General features: G+C 39.6%; 1 long non-coding RNA gene across 1 annotated transcript in view; it reads left to right on the top strand.

Annotated features, from left to right (window-relative positions):
- Positions 1 to 23069, top strand: part of LOC107973924 (uncharacterized) — a 97412-nt gene that overhangs the window by 12922 nt on the left and 61421 nt on the right. The window contains exon 2 of the long non-coding RNA XR_001716455.2: positions 20961 to 21042. This is a non-coding gene — a long non-coding RNA (uncharacterized LOC107973924). The remainder of the gene's footprint in view (positions 1 to 20960; positions 21043 to 23069) is intronic.

Here is a 23069-nt window from a genome sequence, read left to right as displayed (position 1 = left end):
AGTGTCATCGATTATTTCTGAGTGAACATGTTAAAAACTGAAGTCATTCTCCATGGTTCCTCTGGTTGATGTAAGAAGACTTTGATTGGAGTCTTGGTTTTGCTACTTATTAACTGTGTGATTTTAAGTTTCAGAGAGGCTATTAACTTACTCAGTTTTCACCTTTAGAGACCAGAAACAAAATAATATTTTTCATACACAGTGGTTATTTCATTTGCTCCCACCATCCCAATACGTCAACCACATTAGAACCCTTACTTTTGCCTGGAGATGCCCTGCATTTTACACAACCAATATTTCCTGAATTCTTTGTTTTAAACATGAGTTTTTGATGAATTACAATATCATAGGACAAATTATTAGGACCCTGTCAGAAAGCAGCCTGGAGTTTATATACGTCAAAGAAGCTGATTTTGGCTTGTAAACTGAAAAAAGTAAGCATTCCTGAAAGTCAGAAAGATGAATGGATTAAAAGTATGAAAATAGGAAAATAAATGCCTTAAAACCAAGCTCTCTTACATGTATAGAATGCTAATATTTAATGAAAAGAAAACACTTCAGTGGTTTTTACTTTCAATACGTGAAAAGTATGCTTGATTTAGTCATTCATTAAAAAATATTTACCAAGTTACTACCATGTGCCGGGGAGTGCACGAGGCACTGGGGATAAAGCAATGAACATGACAGGGAAGGTCCCTATCTTTAAAGTATTTGTGTTTTAGGAAAGAGAGATAGATAGTAAACAAGTAGGTAACAAATACACATGCTGCTTTCAGGTGATGAAAACTATTATGGAGGAAGTAGACCCTGACTGCCAGAGAGGAATGGTGCCGTCCTACCTACTCGGTCTGGGTCATCAGGAAGACCTCTTGCAGGAGTGATGGGTTTGTTGAGCCCTGAAGTTGAAGACCAGCCAAGGGAATGTCCTGGGGAAGAGGGAAAAGCAAGTGAAAGACTTTGGCGTGGGAAAGGGCTTGGAGGGTTGAGAAGGGAGGCCATTCGGACTGAGGCAGCAGAGGAGAGAGGGAGGAGAGAATGTGTAGAATAAGATGAGAGGGTGGGTGGTTGGATGTGGCCCAGAGTATGCAGGACCTTGAGGCTGCAATAAGAGGTTAGAACATGATTCAAATTGCAATGCAATGATGTGAAACCATTGTAGGCTTTCTTTTTTCTGTTTTTAAAAATTGAGGTGTAACTCACACTTAGCAAACTGCATATATTTAAAGAATGTAATTGTATAAGTTTTGACATATGTATACATACATGAAACCATTTCCACAATCAAGATCGTGGACGTATTCATCACCCTCAAAGCTTTTCTCATGCTACTTTATACCCCTTCCTCCTAGCCTCCTTTTCTTGACTCCCCACCCATCCTAGGCTGCCACTGATCTGCTTCCTGCCACTATAAATTTGTTTAATATTTTAAAAACTTTTAAAATTGGTAATAGTTTACATATTTTTGATGTACACATGCTATCTTGATACCTCTATATACAATGTGTAGTCACCAAATCAGGGTAATTGGGATATTCATCACCTCAAACATTTTCTTTTCTTTGTGTTGGGAACATTACAATTCTTCTAGCTATTTTGAAATACACTGGGAGGCTGAGATCAGTGGATCTCAATGTCAGGAGTTTGAGACTAGCCTGGCCAACACGGTGAAACCCTGTCTCTACTAAAAATACAAAAATTAGCCGGGTGTGGTAGTGTGTGCCTGTAATCCCAGCTACTCAGGAGGCTGAGGCAGGAGAATCGCTTGAACCCGGGAGGTGGAGGTTTCAGTGAGTCAAGATCGTGCCACTACACTCCAGCCTGGGTGACAGAGCGAGACTCCATCTCAAAAAAAAAAAAAAAGAAAGAAATATGCAAATATACAATAAATTATTGTTAACTATAATTTTTCTACTATATTATTTAATACTAGAACTTGTTTCTTCTAACTGTAGTTTTGTACCTCTTAACCAACCTGTCTTCAGTCTACCCTCCCTTCTTCCCATCCCTGGCTTGATAATCACTATTTTGCTCTCAACTTCTGTGAGATCTGCCCTTTTAGTGCCCACGTATGAGTGAGAACAGGCAATATTTGTCTTTCTGTCCCTGCTTATTTCACTTAATCTAATGACCTCCAGTTACATCTATGTTGCTGCGAATGACAGGACTTCATTCTTTTTTATGGTTGAGTAATATTCTGTTGTGTATAATTACCACATTTTCTTTATTCCCTCATCATTGATGGGCACTTACATTGGTTCCATATTGTGGCTATGGTGAATAGTGCTGCAATAAACATGAAAGTGCAGATATACTGATTGCCCTTTTTTTGTGGGGGGGGATAGATACCCAGCAGTGGGATGCTGGATCATATGGTAGTTCTATTTTTAGTTTTTTGAGAAATATCTATACTGCTTTCCAAAATGGCTGTAGTACTTTACGTTTCTACCAACAGTGTATGAGCATTCCCCTTTCTCCACATTCTTGACAACATTTGTTATTTTTCATCTTCTTGATAATACCCATTCTAACTGAGGCGAGATAGTATGTCATTGTAGTTTTGATTTGCATTTCTCTGATGGTCAATTTCTCTGATGGTCAATGATTTTGAACACTTTTTAATATACCTTTTTGCCATTTGTATGCCTACTTTTGAGAAACATCTATTCAGGTCTTCTGCCCATTTTTAAATCAGATTTTTTTTTTTTTTTTGCTGTCGAATTGTTTGAGTTTCTTACATGTTCTGGTTATTAATCCATTGTCAGATGGGTAGTTTGCAAATATTTTCTCCTTTTTTGTAGGTTGCCTCTTCACGTTGTTGTTTGTTTTCTTTGCTGTGCAGAAGCTTTCTAGGTTGATGTAATCCCATTTGTCTAATTTTGCTTTGGTTACCTGTGCTTTTGAGGTCTTTTTCAAAAAATCTTTGCCCAGACCAATGTCCTGTAATGTTTCCCCAATGTTTTCTTTTAGTAATTTCAATTTTCAGTAGTTTCAGATCCTCCATTTAAATGCTTAATCCATGTTGAGTTGATTTTTGTATATGGTGAAAGATGGGGGTCTAGTTTCATTCTTCTGCGTATAGATTCTTACCGGTTTCCCAACACTATTTATTAAAGAGACTGTCCTTTCCTCAGTGTATGTTCTTGGCACCTTTGTCAAAAATGAGTTGACTATTAAGTGCATGGATTTATTTCTGGGTTCTCTGTTCTGTTCCACTGATCTATGTGTCTACTTTTATGCTAGTACCATGCTGTTTTGGTTACTATAGCTTGGTAGGATATTTTGAAATCAGGTAGTGTGATGCCTCTAGCTTTGTTCTTTTTGCTCAGGATTGTGTTAGCTAATTGGGGTCTTTTGTGGTTTCATACAAAATTTAGTATTATTTTTCTATTTCTGTGAAGAATGTTATTTGTATTTTGATGGAATTGCATTGAATCTTATAGATGTTTTGGGAAGTATAGATATTTTAACAATATTAATTCTTCCAATCTATGTGTATGGGATATCTTTGCTTTTTGTGTGTGCTCTCTTCAATTTTTTTTTATCAGTGTCTTATGTCTTCCTTATAGAGATTTTTCACTCCTTCGGTTAAATTTATTCCTAGGTATTTAATATTTTGTAGCTCTTACATGTGGGATTGTCTTCTTGATTTCTTTTTCAGATTGATCACTGTTAGTATGTATAAACACTATGGATTTTTGTGTGTTGATTTTGTATACTGCAACTTTACTGAATTTGTTTCTCAGTTCTGAGAGATTTTTGTGGAGTCTTTAGGTTTTTCTAAATATAAGATCATGTCATCGGCAAACAAGAATAATTTGACTTTTTCCTTTCCAATTTAATTTTTTTACTTTTTAAAGAACTTTACATAAAGACAATCGTATGGTAAGTATTCTTTAAAATCTAACTTATTTTCCCTAGCATAATTATTTTGAGTCTCATCTGTGTGTGTTTCTTTATTGCCAAGTAGTATTTAATTGTGTGGATATACTAAAATTTGTTTATTCATTGACCCTGTTAATGGACATTTGTTTTTGGTCTTGTTTTTTCCAGTTTCTGTCTATTGCAAATAAAGCTGCTAAGAACGTTTGTATACAGATCGTTGTATGAACTGTTTTATTTTTTCTTGGATAAATTCCTAGGAGTGTAATCGCTGGATCATATGGTAGCTCTGTGTATAACATTTAAAAAAGCCATCCAACCTATTTTCCAAAGTGGTTGTAGCCTTTTACATTCCCACTACCAATGTGTGAGAATTTTAGTTTTTTCACATCCTTGTTAACACTTGGTATTGCTAGTTTTAAATTCCAGCCTTTCTAATCAACATTTAGTAGTTTAATTTGTATTTTCCTAACGACTATGATGTTGAATATCTTTTAATGTGCTTATTAGCTATACATATATTAATATTTTCTTTTGTGCAGTGTATGTTCAAATCATTTTGCAATGTTTAAAATTGGGCTTTTTGTTTTCTTAATATTGAATTTTGAGTGTTCTTTGTATATTCCAGATACAAGGTCTTTATCAGATTTGTGCTTTGTGAATATTTTCCCTCAGTCCGAGTCTTTTCATTCTTTTAACAGTGTGTCTTTATACATTTATTCTTTTTTTTTCTTTTATGGATCATGATTGTGGTATCATATCTAGGAAATCTTTGCCTGATCCAAGGGCTACACAGATTTTTCCTCATGTTGGTTTTCTAAAAGTTTTATGGTTTAGATTTTACATTAGGTTTTCATCTGATCTATATTTGAGTATATTTTTCTATATGGAATGAGGTATAAACAAAAGGTTTTTTTTGCTTATGAATATCTAATTGTTTCAGCACCATTTTTTAAAAAGGCTGTCTTTTCTCCATGGAATTGCCATTTATTCTTTGTCAAAAATCAGTTGTCTATATAATGTGGGTCTATTTCAGTATTCTCTATTTCATTCCATTAATCTATTTGATATTTGTCTAATCAATAATAATCACACTGTCTTGATGACTATACTTTTATAATGAAAGCAGGTAGTGATAGTGTTACAACTTTCTTCTTTATTGAAATTGTTTTAATTATGCTAGATCCTTTCCATTTTCCTGTGAATTTTAGAAAGCCTGTTGATTTCTCAAAAAATACATGCTGGAATTTTGGTTGGGATTGTGTTGAATCAATAGGCTAAATGGGGAGTGTTGCTCTCTTAACAATAGTGAGTCTTCTAAATGCTGAACAAGATATATTTAGCTTTTCATTTATTTAGGTCTTCTTTAATTCCTCTCTGCAATATTTTATAGTTTCTAGTGTATAGGTTCTTCATATCTGCTGTTGGACTTTTCTCTAAGTATTTAATGTTTTTAAAGCTATTGCAAACTGCATTTTAGAAAACTTTCTGATTATTCATTGCTAGTATATAGAAATAAAATTGATTCTTTGGGGTATTGGTAATGTATTCTTCAACCTTGCTAAACTCACTAGTTCTAGCAGCATTTTTGTAGAGTATATTGAAATTTCTCAAGGATGATTATGTTATCTGCAAATAAAGACACTTTTATTTCATAGTTTGTAAGCTGGAAAACTTATATTTTATTTTCTTGCTTGATTACACCTACTGGAAGCTCCAGTACGATGTTGAATAGGTGGTAGGAATAGACATCATTGTCTTATTCCTGATTTTAGGAAGGAAAGTATTCACTCTTTTATGATTAAGCATGATTTTTTCTGTAGGTTTTTCATAGATGTCCTCTATCAGATTGAGGAGTTTTCGTTATTTTCCTAGTTTGCAGAGAGTTATTTTTATCAGAAATCGATGTTGGATTGTGTCAATTTTGTTTTACATCTGATATGGTTTGGCTCTGTGTCCCCACCCAAATCTCACCTTGAATTGTAATAATCCCCACATGTCAAGGGCAGGACCAGGTGGAGATAATTGAATCATGAGGTTGGTTTCCCGCATGCTGTTCTCATGATAGTGAGTGAGTACTCACGAGATCTGATGGTTTTATCAGGGGCTTCCCACTTCACTTGGCACTCCTTCCCCTTCCTGCCACCATGAGAAGAAGGATATATTTGCTTCCCCTTCCACCATGATTGTAAGTTTCCTGAGGCCTCTCCAGCCCTATAGAACTGTGAGACAATTAAACCTCTTTCCTATATAAATTACCCAGTCTTGGGTATGTCTTTATTAGAGGCATGAGAAGGGACTAATACAACATCTTTTGAGACAGTAAATATATTTTAGTTTGTTCGCATAGTGAATTACAGACTGATTTTTTGAATGCTGAAACAACCTTGCATCCTGGAGATTAACCCTACTTGGTCATGATGCAATGACCTTTTTTTATATTGTTTAATTGATTTTGCTAAAATTTTGCATCTATGTTTATGAGACCGTTTACATTTAAAGTGATTATAATATGCTTAGGTTTAAGCCTATCATCTTGCTATGTGTTTTCTATTTGTTCCATCTGTTCTTAATTTTCTTTTCCCTTTTTTCTGCCTTCTTTTGGATTGAGTATTTTTTATGATTCCATTTTTATCTCCTTTTTGGCTTCTTAGCTACAGTTCTGTTTTGTTATTTTAATGGTTGCTTTAGAATTTATAGTATACAGAGCAGTTTGCTGTTCTCCTTGTGGAACATAGAAAAGGAGTGAAGAAAGGTAGTTTTGGTCTCCTGCCTAGGACCCACAATCTTTCCTAGTGGACCCAAAGCTCAGGGATACCTTGGGTTCCAATACTTCACTGGGTATGGTGGGCTCAGTGAAGTTGTTGATACTCAGCGGGGCAGTTTATTCTGTTTTTAAAACTGTAGTCAGTTTCTCTTCAACCATTATGCAACAGGATATGGGAGAAGCCACACATCAAGAGGCACCTTTTGGAAATCTACCAGGAAGGTTGATGGAGCAACCTGGAAATACAAGGCTAACAGCAGACAAGGGTTCCAAAAAGCCTCACTCAGACCTGTCTTTCTGCTTCTCTCATGCGGAGGTTCACAGCTACCTTACTGCTCAAAAAGGGACTTTCTTCTCAGATGAGACCTCCTGACTACCTCCCCAATCTGGCAGTTTGACAAAATTCTGTATATTTTAAGGTGCTAATGGTGTGAAAGTGTTGGGAAACTTCCAGACTGAGTCTGTTTCAGTTCTTCAAGAGTTCCACGCTTGTTATCTGCAGGCCTTTGCCCATGTGGTCATCTCACCTTGGAACACTCTCCCTATTGTTCCCCACTCCATTTGCCTAAATCCTGGAGAGCACAACTTTCTCCAGGAAGAAAACCATCTGGAGGAAGCTGAGATGAAACTTCCTCCAGATGGTTTTCCTCAAGCCTCCCCCATCACCTTAAAGAATCAGGTTGCCCTCCCTTGTGCCTTCATTGCCCACTGCTCCCCATTGCAGATAATGCCTCTTTCATTATCTAGCTAATGAACAGTCTGGAGAGGAGAGAGAAAAAGACATGAACTCTTGGAATCATGTGACATTTTAAATTTATATCTGTTATTTACTTTATAGCCAGGCATTGTTCAAAGTACTGTACACAGCTGATAATATTATAGTATGGATAGGTGAGTGAGATTGCAGGCCCTTGATAAGTCAGGTGTGTTGTTTGCACAGAGAGACTGTGACCAGGGAAGGCCTAACCTATAGGTTTTGGAGTATTCAAAGGTTTGAGGGACATGAGAGAGTAAAGCATCCTTAGTAGCACAGGTTGAGTAAAGCCTTCTCTTGTCCCTGATATCTGACTGCAGCAGCTTCTCCAGCTGCTTCTCCAAAGGCATCCAATGGCTAGCTGTAATTTACATAGCCACCCTCTTTATTTTTTTTCTTCTTAGGTTTATTTATTCACTTTTTATTAAAGTATAACATGGCTACAAAAAAATATACCTAAGTGGCAATTGGATGAAGTTTTACAAAACATACACACCCATATAGCCAACACCCAGATCAAGAAACAGCACGTTCCTGCATCTTAGAAGTTCTCCATGCCCCTTTCCAAGTTATTGTCTCTGTAGCCCACAAGTTTAACCTTTATCTTGATTTCTAACAGCACATAATAATTTTGCCTGTTTCTGTTCTTCAAATATAGTTAGCGTTTTATATCTGCAAGTTCTGCATCCACAGGTTCAGGCAACTACAGATTGAAAATATTAAAAAAAAGACACAATGATAAAAATAATATAAATTAAAAAATACAGTATGACAACTATTTATATAGCATTTACATTGTGTTAGGTATTATAAGTAATCTAGAGATGATTTAAAGTATACAGGAGGATGCGTGTAGGTTATATGCAAACACTATGCCATTTAATATAAGGGACTTAGACATCTGTGGATTTTGGTGTCTTTGGGGGGTCCTAGAACAAATCCCTTACAGCTACTGAGGGACGACTGTAAATGGAATTATCTCATATATGTATGTGTCTTTTGTGTTTGATGAGCTCCCTTTTTAAATATAATTTAGGATTTATGCTTCTTGTATGCTGTGATAAGAACACATTAAAAAGATAATAAAAAATCTTAAAGGGTATGTAGATGAAAAAAATAGGAAAGGAGGTAATATTAAATTTTAATGATCTTATTTTTAACTGAACCATGAGAAGTGAAAAAAAGAGTTAAAAATTGAGTAAAGATAAAAGGCTAAGAGTTGAAATACAATAATGAAATAGGCTGGAAGAGAGTAAAAATAAGATAAAAGACTAGAAATTGAAGGGCACCAGAATATGCGACCTTGATCTCTACCTCTTTGACATATGGACCGTTTTGACCTTAAGGGAATTGAGAATCAGAAGCAACAGGAAGAGTTCTTTACCGCCTCTTAACTGCCTAAATATAGAGTATAAATTTCCCCTTTTTGCAAAGGAAATGTACATTTATAAAGGAAATTTACATTTGTAAATGTGTCTCCTCCCAGGAAGAAAGCTACTCCTTGGGACAGCTCTTATAACTTCAGAGACTCTTACTTGGATCACTAAACAGCTCTTGTGTGTCACACAATCCCCCCTCATCTTCCCACAACTTACCTCTTGTTTCCAGAAGCCCAAACCCCACTTTTCTGCTCCCAGAAGCCCAAACCTGCTTTTTCCTGGTTTACCGTAAGATGGTATACAAGTCTTAATCATCTGGTCACTTCCTTAAGTTTTCATTTCTTTGTGAACTCTGCTGCATGTGTATATAATTAAACTTATTTTTTCCCCCTGTTTCTTATTAATTTGATTCCAGGGTCCAGCCAGTAAAGCAGGAGGATAGAGAAAAGAAAAGTTTTCCCTCCATACAAAGTCAATGAATACAAATATGAAAATAAAAGACATAAAGGATAATGACTATAGATCATAACAGATGAGGTGAGGAAGTTAACATGTAAGAAGATTTTTTTAAAGTATGAATAAGAATTTAAAAGCTAAAAATGTAAGGGCAAAAAGTTAAATAAAATGTACATAGACATAGTTAAAGGATCATATTGAATTTTTTTGAAAAAATAATAAAAAATTAAAAATATGAGAGAGTGGGGAGAAAGAGATTAAAAACAAAGTATGTGAGCTTTAACACAATCCTTAAAGAGGCAGGGCACCTCTGGCCACCCGTTTAAGCAGCAGAGACTCTGATGGGCAGTCAAAATGGTGGCCTTCACTCTCCCACCTTCTACCTCCCCAGAGGCATCACTTCTGTCAAACAGTTGGCAGGGACAATGACTTTGGGTGATGGTTCAAGCTATGGTCACCATAGTGTTAGCATTTCTCGCGGTTATATGGATCAACTCAATGAGTTGGCTGACAAATCAACACTTAAAGCCCTCAGCACCTGGGTAGTACGTGGTGGGTATCTGCTAAGTGTTCTAAAGGATTAGGTGCTAGGTGGAAAGGAGCAAAAAGAGACATAACACAGTGTCCACGTCCAACCCCACTTTCCAGGAAATTGCTGAGGCCTCAGATAATTGTTTTATGATGGCGATTATAATGGAAATCACAAATATATATTTGTCCCTAAAGTATGTCTGGCACTGCACTAGGCATTTTTCCACAGATGGCCTCATTTTTAGAGTTCTCAACAACCTTGCAAATGCCGCACTTCATAGATTCTAACACTCTTGTTTCCACATGTTAACATCTTTAAGATCAGGCTGAATCTTACAGTCTATGTGATGAGAGCCTTATATTGTGATTTAATTGTCAAGGTTATTTTTTGTTTCTCTTTTGCTAACTGTACATAAAACAATGGTGAATCTTACAGTGTGTGGTGTGTTAGATTTGATGAAATACAGTAGATGTGACTTTCCATGCTCTCCAGATGAGAAAACAGATACTCTGAGAGGCCAAACAAGCTGTCTGACATCATATGCTGGTAAATGCCTGGTGTGACATACATACTCCAAAACTTGTTCTTTTTCTCTCCTGGAAGCCCAAGTGCTAGAAAGTACCTGATCTGCACTGGGGAGGTTGAACCCCAGAATGTGAGAGCTGAAAAGCTCCCAGGAGTCAAGCTTGTGCTTGGCACCAGGACAGATGTGGCCCTGGACTCAAGCTGTGGCTTTCCTTTCCTCCCAGTTCACTGTACCACACTGTCTCTGTCCCAAGACCTTGCTTCTGCTTTTTCTCTTTCCTCTGTTCCTTCTCCTGCCTTTTTTTTTTTTTTTTGACACCCTTTGGTATTTTGGATGTTTCTTGTTATTTTTTGCTTTTATCTTACCAGCTGCTGGTTTCACCAAAGAGACAAAGAGACACCAGCAGGATGGAAATATCAGGCTCCCATTATTCTTTTTCTTTTGCTCCTTTCCAGTTGTGTGACAGCTGGTTGGCTACCTCTGGAAATGTATTATGGCCTCTGAGATTTGGTGAATCGGAGAAGTATGAGCAGACACACACATCTATTGCCTTCAGGCCAGGAGAAATAATATTATCTCCCTTGTGGGAACAGTTTATTCTCAGAGTGCTTTGATTTAAGCTTACAAGGAGAAATGCCCAGTTATGGAGCAATTTCCCAGAATATTCTGTTTTAGCTGCCTGGCAGTCCTTTGTGCTAAATGATAATGGCCCACATCTGGAGAAGCCTGGTGGGGGTCTCCCTGGATGCCTTGGCTTTCTGGTTTCAATCAAAGTGTCTTATCATTCTCTCACAGGTGCTTGGAAATGTAATGAACTTGTGGAGAGCACAATGAATATGCAGCGCTGAAAGGGATCTTTTGATCCAAGCCCTTTATTCTGTAGATAAGGAAAGGGAGCCCTAGAGAGGTGAAGTGGCTTGCCAAAGTCACCCAGCAGATTATGGCCAGGATTATAATCTAGGTCACCGACTTAAAGTTATCCAAGGGTTTTCCTCAAAAAGAGCTATAGAGAACATACAGTAATGTTTGGTGTGACTCTTTCTCATGAGTCCTCCTTGAGCTTGAGCAAGCCACTTGTTTGCACTATGTATCAGCTTTCTAACTCGTCTCCTTGCTTCCAGCTCTCCCCACACTAATAAACATCTTTATTAGTGTGAGATTCATCTTCTTGGTTGAGCTTCTAATCACTGCTTCTCCCTCTTCAAAATACTTGGAGGCTCCCAAAGAATAAAGCCCAACTTTCTTGGCATTGAAGCTGCACTTGGTCTGCACCACTTCACAACACTTCCTTAGTGTCCTCACTCAGCCTAAACTGCTTGCTGTTTTCTTTTCAAGCCTTGAAGCCTTTGTTCATGCTGTTCCATCTACTGAAACATACTTCTCCATAGTTCCATCACTCCCTTAGGCCCTGGCTTTTTGTCAGGGAGGTCCACTGGGGCAGATCCTGGGAGGAGGGGACATGATGGACTCTGCCAATTTGCTATTGGCAGACTTCTTCTCTGCCCATTGAGTTATGCAGGCAAGTAGTCACCATGAGGGAGTCCACTGCAGGGCATTCAAGGGAAAGACAGAAAGTTTGGGGACAGTCTGGCAGCAGATGGTAGGTAGGCAGTGGGCATGAAGACAAGCCATTTGACAGCAGGTTTCAGAACTCCAGCTTCTGGGATTGTGCACTGTGGTGCCAGGTTTTGGGGAAACAGAAGCAAATCACACAAATGTGGCCTTATCTGCAAGAAGCTTGCAGTTTAGTGGGTAGGACAAATGTTAGAATAGATGATTTCATCAAATACTCAAAGTCTTATAATTTTCATTTTACAAATAAGAAAACTGAGTCTCAGAAAGGTTGAAAAATTTCCCAAGGCTGCCTAGCTCATTAGTTTTAGAGACAATTCCAAAGCCTATGCTCCCTTTAGTCATAATTTCGTTTCTGGGGAAACAAGGGGTCAGGGTTGAGTGACCTGATGGTCAGGTTGAGTGAGGTGATGATTTGGGCCTGGAATAAATACTGTTATTGTTCATACTAGGGACTATTCATTATGGGAGAACAAGCTTTACATATGCTAATTTTAAATTTCACAATAACTCTGCAGTAAGAATTAGCCTTTCCATTTTACAGATGCAGAAGGCAAAGATTAGCAAAGACAAATAATTTATCTAAAATCACCTACCTACAGTGGAGAAAGGTGTTCGACTTAGATCTATCTGACCATCAAATCTGTGTTCTTTCCAGTGGACTAGACTGCCTCTCCACCACGAGTTACCTAAAAACTATTGAGAGGCTCTTTTTTTTTCCTTCTTCAAGGGAAGGAGGGAGAAGGAGAGAAAGTGCATGTTGACAAAATAACAAAGAGACTAAAAATAGTTTAAATGTAAAAATGTCATGTTCACCTAACTCAGATTTAGAAAGCTCACCACAAATCTTGGTGGGAAATTCTGCCTCCCATAATGAGAACTGTCACTTTAAGGCCTGTAATTTTACTGGATTTGCACAAGGGGAGCTTCGAACCACAATCTTCATTTATTTATTGTCTTAATTTATTATTCAAGTTTTCTCTTTCCTGTCTGGGCATCCACATTGGTGGAAAATTCTTAGAGTCATGCTTAAGATTAATCAAATGAACAGAGATGCCCTTTACACCTTGCTTCTAGAGGCCAGTGTGCAGAGCATCAATCAAAGAGACCCAACATGTTCCAGGTCTGCTCCTTATTGTTGACCATACTCAGGGCACTACCTTGACATTGTCACTGCACACTCATGACAGGGTGGAGTGTCTTGTTCAACTGGAGCCCATCTCATGCATTTATCTTGGTTTTTCCTTGACAAAACTTGATTAGATTCTGTTCTGTGGCTATTTCAACTTTGAATGGAGATGTAATCTCTTGGATTTTTTTTTAACCTAATAATTCAAGTCTCCTCCCCAATGCCCCCACCCAGAAAACCATCTTTCCATAAGGCTGAGAACAATTAAGAATTTTTATTTTTTTGTGCTTGGTCTAATGAGAATCTTCTATGGATGTATTAGTCCATTCTCATGCTGCTATAAGGACGTACCTGAGACTAGGTAATTTATAAAGGAGGAAAGTTTAATTGACTCACAGTTCTGCAGGGCTTGAGAGGCCTCAGGAAACTTACAATCATGGCAGAAGGGGAAGCAAACACATTCTTCTTCACATGGTGGCAGGAAGGAGAAGAATGAGAGTTAGCAAAGGAGGAAGCCCTTCATAATCCCACCAGATCTTGTGAAAACTTACTCACTATCACAAGACTAACGTGGGGGAAACTGCCCTCATGATTCAATTACCTCCCATCAGTTGCCTTGCATCATGCATGAGGATTATGGGAACTGCAATTCAAGATAAGATTTGGGTGGGGACATAGCCAAACCATATCATTTCACCCCAGCCTGCCCTAAACCTCATGTCCTTACATTTCAAAACACAATCATGCCCTTCCAAGAGTTCCTCAAGGTCTTAGCTCGTTCTAGCATTAACCCAAAAGCCCAAGTCCGAAGTCTCATCTGAGACAAGGCAAGTCCCTTTGGCCTATGAGCCTGTACAATCAAAAGTAAGTTAGTTACTTCCTAGATACAATGGAGGTACAGGCATTTGGTAAGTGCACCTGTTCCAAATGGGAGACATTGGCCAAATGAAGGGGCTACATGCTCCATGCAAGTCCAAAATCCAGTGAGGCAGTCAAATCTTAAAGCTCTGAAGTGACCTCCTTTGACTCCATGTCTCACATCCAGGTCACGCTGATGCAAGAGCTGGGCTCCTATGGCCTTGGGCAGCTCTATCTTTGTGGCTTTGCAGGGTATAGCCCCACTTCTGGGCTGCTTTCATGGGCTGGCATTGAGTGTCTGCAGCTTTTCCAGGTGCACGGTACAAGCTGTTGGAGGATCTACCATTCTGGGGTCTGGAGGACACAGTCCCTTTTCTCACAGCTCCACTAGGCAGTGCCTCAGTGGGGACTGTGTGTGGGGACGTTGACCCCACATTTCCCTTTTACACTGCCCTAGCAGAGGTCTCCATGAGGGCTCCACCCCTGCAGCAGACTTCTGCCTAGACAACCAGGTGTTTCCATATAGCCTCTGAAACCTAGGTGGAGTTCCCAAATCTCAATTCTTGACTTCTCTGCATTTGCAGGACCAACATTATGTGGAAGCTGCCAAGGCTAGGGGCTTACACCCTCTGAGGCAACAGTCTGAGCTGTACCTTGGCCTCTTTTAGCTAAGCCTGGAGCGGCTGGGATGCAGGGCACCAAATCCCAGGGCTGCACATAGGAGGGGGGCCCTGGACCCAGCCCATGAAAAATTTTTTGCCTAAGCCTCTGGGCCTGTGATTGGAGGGGCGGCCATGAAGTTTTCTGACATGCCTTGAAGACATTTTCCCCATTGTCTTGACGATTAACATTTGGCTCCTCATTACTTTTACAAATTTCTGCAGTAGCTTCCATTTCTCCCCAGAAAATTGTTTTTGCTTTTCTATCACATCACTAGGCTGCAAACTTTCCAAACATTTATGCTCTGCTTCTTCTTGAACTCTTTGCCACTTAGAAATTTATTCTGCCAGATATCCTAAATGACCTCTCTCAAGTTCAAAGTTCCACAATCTCTAGGGCAGGGGCAAAATGCCACCAGTCTTTTTGCATAGCAAGAGTGACCTTTACTCCAGTTCCCAACAAGTTCCTTACCTCCATCTGAGACCACCTCAACCTGTACTTCATTGTCCATATCACTATCAATGTTTTGGTCAAAGCCACTCAACGAGTCTCTAGGAAGTTCCAAACTTTCCCACATCTTCCTATCTTCTGAGCCCACAAAATCTCTAGAAAGTTCAAAACTTTCCTACATTTTTCTGTCTTTATCTGAGCCCTTCAAATGGTTCCAACCTCTGCCTGTTACCCAGTTCCAAAGTTGCTTCCACATTTTTGGGTATCTTTATAGCAGCACCCTGCTCTCTGCAGTACCAATTTACTGTATTAGTCCATTCTCATGCTGCTATAAGGACATACCCAAGACTGGATAATTTATAAAAGAAGGAGGTTTAATTAACTCACAGTTCCACAGGGCTGGGGAGGCCTCAGGAAAATTACCATCATGGTGAAAGGGGAAGCAAACATGTCCTTCTTCTCATGGTGGCAGAATGAGAGCAGAATGAGAAGAAGAATGACAGCCGAGCAAAGAGGAAAGCACTTTATAAGATCATCAGATCTTATGTGAACTTACTCTCTACCATAAGAACCACATGGAGGAAACTGCCCCCGTGATTCAATTGCCTCCTACCAGGTCGCTCTCACCACACATGGAAGTTACGGAAACTACAATTCAAGATAAGATTTGGGTGGGGACATAGCCAAATCATATCAATGGGAGTGCAACATTTCTGAACCCAAAATGCTCAGAACTGCTTTGCACCTCCTCAGGTAATGATCAATGTTCTAGGGGCCAGGAAAAAAGGCACTGGGTACTAGGCATTTTTAGTATAATTTTCTATGTCCTTGTCATAACTATTTTATGGAGGAGGAAATTAAGGCTCAGGGAGTTGCTCAGTGTCACACAGTTAGCAAATAGCAGAGCTGGGATCCAAACCCAGGTCTTTTTAATTCCAAAGTCCATGCTGGAATAGCTATAGCATACCCTCTGATTTTCTAAGAGACACTATGCAGTGGCCAATATGCAGGTCCCAGTCAATGGGACCTTGAGTAAGTCAATGTGCTATCTTGAGACCCTCTATTTTTTTTTTCCTTTATTTTGCAGGCAAGAACAGAAACCCAAAGTTCCTACAATTCTAAATATTTCATGGTTTGGGCATTGTTTGTAAAGCCCCTCATTCTCATCACCCAGAACCAAAGCAAAAGAGGTTCATGTTCAAATCTTGCCTCATATGTAAATCTTTTCTTTATTTACTTAGTTTTTGCTTTAAGAAGAAAGGAAATCTGACTTTTTAAAGTGGAAGCCTGACTCTACTGAGGAATTTTTATCATTCCTGAAACTTTTCAAAATGTATTTACTTTTGAAGAAAGGAATGACTTAGTTTTCCCTTTACCACACGGGTCCTCATCGTCAAAATAAAATGAATTCTTCTGTGACCATTCCACCAAGCCTTTCCAATCTTCTCACCTAGTGCCCAGGACTTTCTGTATTTATTCAGTAAACAGTTCCTGATGGCCTGCTCTGTGCCTGTAGGGTGTGCGTGTGTGTGTGTGTGTGTGTGTGTGTGCGTGTGTGTGCTTGCACGTGCTTCCCTAAGATGGCTAAGGGAATACCCTAGCAAGAGAGACAGACACATCTAAAACTGAGGACACAAAGTGCTAAATGCTATAATAGGGGTGAAGTTTTACTTCTTGCTGCTTTGGGTCCAAGAAGGGGGGACCTTATGGGAGTCAGCACATGTGAATCAGATAAGAGGGTGGTGTTCATATGTCACTGGACCACTGACCAGGGGTTCAGGGATAAGATCTGGCCCTAGGGAGGATATCATTGAAAGTAGGAAGGACCCTGGGTCAGGTCACCAGGGCCCTAACCCTGGGTTGGGGATTAGGGGTGAACTCTGACCTGGTTCAGGACTGGGATGCTGGGCAGGGCCACAGATCTTAACTCAGGAACAGTAACGCAGGCAGAGCCCTGAACCCACAACTCAGGCCAACCACAGGAGTAGAATCTCAACTTAGAAGCTTAATGGATAGCTAAGCTTAAACTGCAAAGGTTCCTTTAGCTCTAAAGAAGGAGGTCTGGGTTGGAGGGAAAGAAAGGAGTGGAGCAGCAGACTGGTGTTTAGGTCTTGCAGACCAAGTACCCAATCTTTCTATCAGTTTGCACAGATGTGGGACAAGCACAAAAGATGGAGGGCAGGGCCTGAAATCTGTCAGTGGTCAAATGTAAAACTTGGAATCAGATTCTTTATTTTGTTTTTCATTTTTTATTTTTAGAGACAAAGTCTCGCTCTGTTGCCCAAGCTAGAGGGCAGTGGTGCTATCATAGTTCAGTGCAGCCTCAAACTCCTGGTTTCAAGTGATCTTCCCACCTCAGCCTTCTGAGTAGCTGGGACTACAGTCTGACCCCACTGTGCCTCACTTAAAAAACAAGACAAAACAAAACAAAACTGTAGAGCTGGGCTCTTGCCATGTCGCTCAAGCTGGTCTCAAACTCTTGGCCTCAGTCAATCTTCCTGCATCAGCCTCTCTGTGCCTGTAGGGTGTGTGTGGGGTTACAGGAGTGAGCCACCACACCCGACCAAGATGTTTTATTACAATATCAACTACCTACTTGGCATTTGATGTCTAAGAAACATTCAAGCTCATCATGGCCAAAGCAAAACTTTTGATTTACAACTGCTTTGCCCCACAACTTATCTCTTGGTCCTCCCCATTTAATAATAGGGCACTGTAATTCACCCACGTGCTCAGGCCAGACACCTAGGAGTCACCTTGGATTTCTCGACATTGCTTATTCCTGCATCAGGTAGGCTCTCCCCTCTGTCTCTCCTGTCACCACCTTAAGTGTCAGTGGCTGAACAGGTAGGGCATTTTGTGGGCAGAACATAAGCCAACTCCTGATCATTAAGTGAGGATAGTTCGGTAAAATCACTTTCTGTAGGTTTAAGCCATCGTTATCTACTGGGCTCCTGATATAGTCACATAGCTGATGGCCCCATTTCTGTTCTTGCTCCTCTGTGATCAAGCCTCTGTGTGGCAGTCAAAGTGACCCTTGAAAACATAAGCCAACCATGTCATTCTCCTGTTCAAGACCCTCCCAGAGGCTCCTCATCACTCTCAGAATAAATTCCAGTCTATGTTATGGCTCCCTAGGACCTGCCCCTGAGGTCATTTGCTATCCCTCTTCCCTACTTTACCCTGGTCTGCCTGGCTTGCTTTCTGTTGTTTGACTGTATCAACCTCATTTCTGCCTCAGGGCCTTTATACTTGCTGTTTTCTATAGCACAAATACCCTTATATCTGCTTATTTATGGCTGCCTTCTTTTAAATCATGTCTCATTTCAAATGAGAGGTAATCTCCTCAGAGAGACCTTCTCTGATTACACTCTGTGATGTAGCAACCCTGCCTTTCCACAACCCCCTCTAATTTCCAAGTTCTATTTTTTCCACATTTTACTTATCTTTACTTGATGTTTGTTTGCTTGTTTATTGTTTATCCTTCCCCCCGACACCAATAAAATATAAGTTTCCTGAGAGCAGGGACTTGTTTAGTCTTGTATTTCCAGCATGTGCAACAGCATGTGGCACCTAGTAGAGAGTCAATAAATGCCTTGAAATGGTGCTTTAAAACTTCTTACCTCCATGCTCCACGGCACGGTCTTCATTCCAGAGAGTCCATAAAACGACACCTCCTTGGAGGTGATGAGGGTTAGGAAGTGTATGGTAACAGAGTAGTGTAGATCAAACACATTGGGTGTGATCACAACATGCTGTCATTTATAAAAAATCCAGAATATATATTGAGCAGCAAAGAATGAAGAATTTTACTGCCTCCTAATACATAATACATCCCAATGATTTAACATGTAAGAGAACTTTGTAGATAAACCTTAGGCCAGGTAAGGAGTGGCCCGAGGGTCTAATTTTCTCTTGCAATCCAAGTGAAGAAGAGTGTTTATGACTGCCAAGCAGGGGTGGATTTACCCTGAGACTAATGACACTTAAGCTTTAGGGTTTCTCACTTGTATAGGTGTCTTCCAAGGCTCTGAGAAGGGCTCCAGCAATGCCTTTGCATAGTCATATAAATGTGTGTGTACAATGTTCAAAAGTAAGGCATTACTTAAGTTAGCTCAGGCCATTGCCTCTCTACTCCAACTTCTAATATGTCACACTTCCCCTTGTATTTGCTGGCATTGGAAGGCTGTGGGCATTGCTGGAATTTGGTGAGGCGAAGTTGAATTGGGGATGCATTTGGTTTGAGTTTCATGAGATTTATTGATGTGAATCACTGTCTCCTCCATTCATAGTTAAGTTGTGATAGACATCTTGTGGTAGAAAAGTCTTCCAAAACCATTTCTACCACCCACTGTGCTCTGGCAAAGCCAGAGGCAGGATCCCAATATGAACGTGTCTGCTATTCTATGGCAGCAGGAATACATGAATACAGGAGGAGAAACAAAAAGGGATCAGAAGCTAGTTTGTGGAAAATGCCTATAAAGATCAGATGTTTAAAATTCTAAGTGGTGGATTTGGTTCTCCTTGGCACCTAGTCAAAATGGAAGTTCCCATCCACAAGAAGTATATTAAACAAGGCAGTGTGTGCAATTAAAAGTGTTCCCAGCATTAGTTGCATGAAATAGAGTTGTTGTTTTTTTAATGAGCATTGCTGTATTCACAGGGCACAGACCTGTATCAGTATTACCAATAGCGAGTACCTCAGTGTGAGGTCTCATGTCTTATGCATCCCAAACTGTCAAGCCGTATCTTAGAGCATCTGGACTGTCTTAATGATGTATCTGACACATCTGGTTCTCACAAAGTGTGATTTGGATCCAGAAGAAACGGAACCTAAAATTACCACGAATGCAGTGATACAGCTTTGTGAGACAGGTGTTTCAGTGGCAACATTTCTGTACATGCTCATCAACAAGTCCCTGTATACTGTTTAAGAACAATTTAATAGTATAACTATGTAGCTAAAAAACTAGAGATAATTTAAAAATGATTTGAATTTTTCTTGCTATATCTCAATTTTAGATTAATTTTGTATCTTTTTTCAGAATTATTGATTATACATGAAATCAAGTTTTATGAGACAGAACTATTTCAGTGGAAGCCAAAAGGGTAAACTGAAAAAAAAAAGAATACTGGCTGAAACTTTAAATGTCAAAGCTCTCTTATTATATCACAAAAATAACTAAAGTCTCTATTGGTCAAAATTATGAAGATAAGAAAAGAATTAGAAAATAGAATGAAATTGACAACAGAAGTAAAAAGATGATGATGAGAAGCAAGACACTTCTAGACAGAAAGCACAAAAGCAAAAAGGAAATAAAAATTATGGCAAAGAATAAGATAATTTATGCTCTCAACAGAAAACACAAAAAGGTCAACAGTAGCTTTATTTTGATGAATTCATTGTGTCCTGTTGAAATGAGCAGTAATTTCATTCAACTCGATGTGTTGAAAGACAGTTTCTTTTTAAAAATAAAAATAACATAAAACTCTTTATATACCATATAAGGACATCAGTGTCAAGCTAGTTAATCAATGTCATCAACTCAAAAAGTATTTAAGGCTGGTCACACACAATAAAACTTGACATGCTCTAAAAATCTTACAGCTCATCTATGAAAAAAACTGTATAGAGTTTCTTTTTTTCTGACTTTGATGATAATCCTGAAATTTTACATGACATTCCCAGTAACAACTTGTGGAGCTGAAACTTTTTCTAAAGGATCCACAATGAAAACAAATTTCAAAAGTCCACACTAGAGGAAGAAGGGTTCAATTTTCTGTTCCTTCTGCAGAAAATACGATAAAATTGCTGTCATGTCAAAAAGTGAACAAGACACAGCCAAAAATGGGAAAAACTTACAAACAAACATTTGGGATTTTATATTTGTCAGCCTTTAAAAATGTATAAACTTTGGTGATTTATTTTCTCATTCTAAATAAATATTCACTCTTGAACCTAATTTTGTATTTACCATTTTGTGTTCTTTTTCTCTAGGTGCACCTCCACAGGAACAAGTCATATCCATGTCAGGCGGCACCAAACCTAAATCTGCTTCTGCCTCAGCAGACAGGACATGGTAACTGTGGCTTCTGCAGCATTTGGGATGGAAAAACATGGGATGCAAACCAATTCTAGCAATGCCTAGAGATGCAGGGGATAGAAATTTCTTCTGTAAGAATGTACTAGATAAAATGTGTATTTGTTGAAACAATTAGCTACTCCTTGACCAACAAGGCGAGAGCTCCACTATATGGCATCACCCATGTAGATCGTGAACAACAAAGCATAATTTGATCTGACCACCTCAAAACATTGTTTTTATTTCCTATTATATTAGGTTGTCCCCACAAAATTCATGTCCACCTGAAACTCAGAATTTGGAAATAGGGTCTTTGCAGATGTTGTTGCTTAGGTTAGGATGAGGTCATACTCGGTTAGGATGGGCCCTAAATATGGTGTGCTTATAGGAAAACCAGGTGAAGACACAGAAGAGAAGGCCATGTGAAGAGGGAGGCAGAGATTGGAGGCATACTGTCACAAGCCAAGGTGCGCCTGGGGCCATCAGGAGCCAGGAGAGGCAAAGAAGAATTTTCCCCTAGAGCCTTGGGAGGGAGTACAGTGCTGACAGTACCCTAATTTAGCATGTCTAGCCTCTAGAACTGTGAGAGAATATATTTCTGTTGCTTTAAGCCACATAAGTTTATGGTGATTTGTTATGGGAGACCTAGGAAGCTAGCATACCTGGTAGCTGGTAGACTTTGGGTGAGACTGGGACAGGTACTGCTAATGGTCAGAGTTTTAAGAGAGGCAAACAGAGAAACCCCTGTCTCCATTGCTTCAAGATTTTGTTGCAACACAAACATTCATGGTGCTTTTATTATACACAAATTGCTGTGCAGGCCACAGGGGATGGAGAAAGCAGTTAGACACAGTCCTGGTCTCGTGGAGCTTATGCTCAGGCAGAGAGATGGCAAGATAAAAAGATGGCTGCTTCACAAGGGAGAAAAAGCAGAGCAGGGACCCAGCCTACGTTTCCCACAGAGACTGCTGTAGTGGGGTGGGTAAGGGGGCATGAGTTGTTTGAGACCAAGCTGGCAACAAACTGGAGAAAGGCCTGAGTGCAGGGGGTAGGGGAGAGAGGGAGGGAGGAGATGGACTTAACCCATTTTCCATGAGGATGAAACTGGGAGGAGAGTGAAAGTGCTTCAAGGTAATTTTTCCAAAGGATTTCTGGATGGGGTGCTGTTCAGTGTCTGGTGTTGTGCTTTTGACAAAACCAACAGTGAAACTCTCCATTATTACCTAAAGCTTTCAGAGTGAGACCAATGTTCCTCTGATGTGGCATCTTATAGATACATGGTCATGAGACCTTCTGGCTTTACACAGGTTACTCATGGACGCAGATATTCATAGTAGAAGGTGGGATGTGAGCTGGGCAGGAGGCAAGCTGCAAACAAAGCAGCAATTGAGGCCAGAAAAGGTGAAGGCACATTCTGTTTGGGAGCTACTCTTTGCTTCCCTAAGATTCTCCACAACCTAATGTAGCTACAATCAAAAGGCAATTTACTGCCAAGTAAGTGATACGGTTTGGCTGTGTCCCCACCCAAATCTCATCTTGAATTGTAGCTCCCATAATTCCCACGTGTTGTGGGAGGAATCTGGTGGGAGATAATTGAATTATGGGGGCGGTTTCCCTCATACTGTTCTCGTGGTAGTGAATAAGTCTTACAACAGCTGATGGTTTTACAAGGGGAAACCCCTTTTGCTTGGCTCTCATTTCCTCTTGCCTGCTGCTATGTAAGATGTGCCTTTCACCTTCCACCATGATTGTGAGGCTTTCTCAGCCACGTGGAACTGTGAATCTATTAAACCTTTTTTTCTTTATAAATTACCCAGTCTTGAGTATTTCTTTATCAGCAGTGTGAGAACGGACTAATACAGTAAGCAGTTTTCTTTCTAGGGTGATGGTAACTATTGATGCTAACATTGGTTCCCAACTTCACTTACCCAACAAAGCAGGAAACAGCTAGAGCCCACTGGCTTTAGAACATGCTGTTAGAATTTTTTGAGTCTCATCAAAACTTCACAGAAATCCTAGCTAAG

Source organism: Pan troglodytes, chromosome 1, assembly GCF_028858775.2.
Source record: "Pan troglodytes isolate AG18354 chromosome 1, NHGRI_mPanTro3-v2.0_pri, whole genome shotgun sequence".
In the NCBI taxonomy this organism is placed as follows: domain Eukaryota; kingdom Metazoa; phylum Chordata; class Mammalia; order Primates; family Hominidae; genus Pan; species Pan troglodytes.
This window is presented reverse-complemented; position numbering and strand designations above follow the sequence as displayed.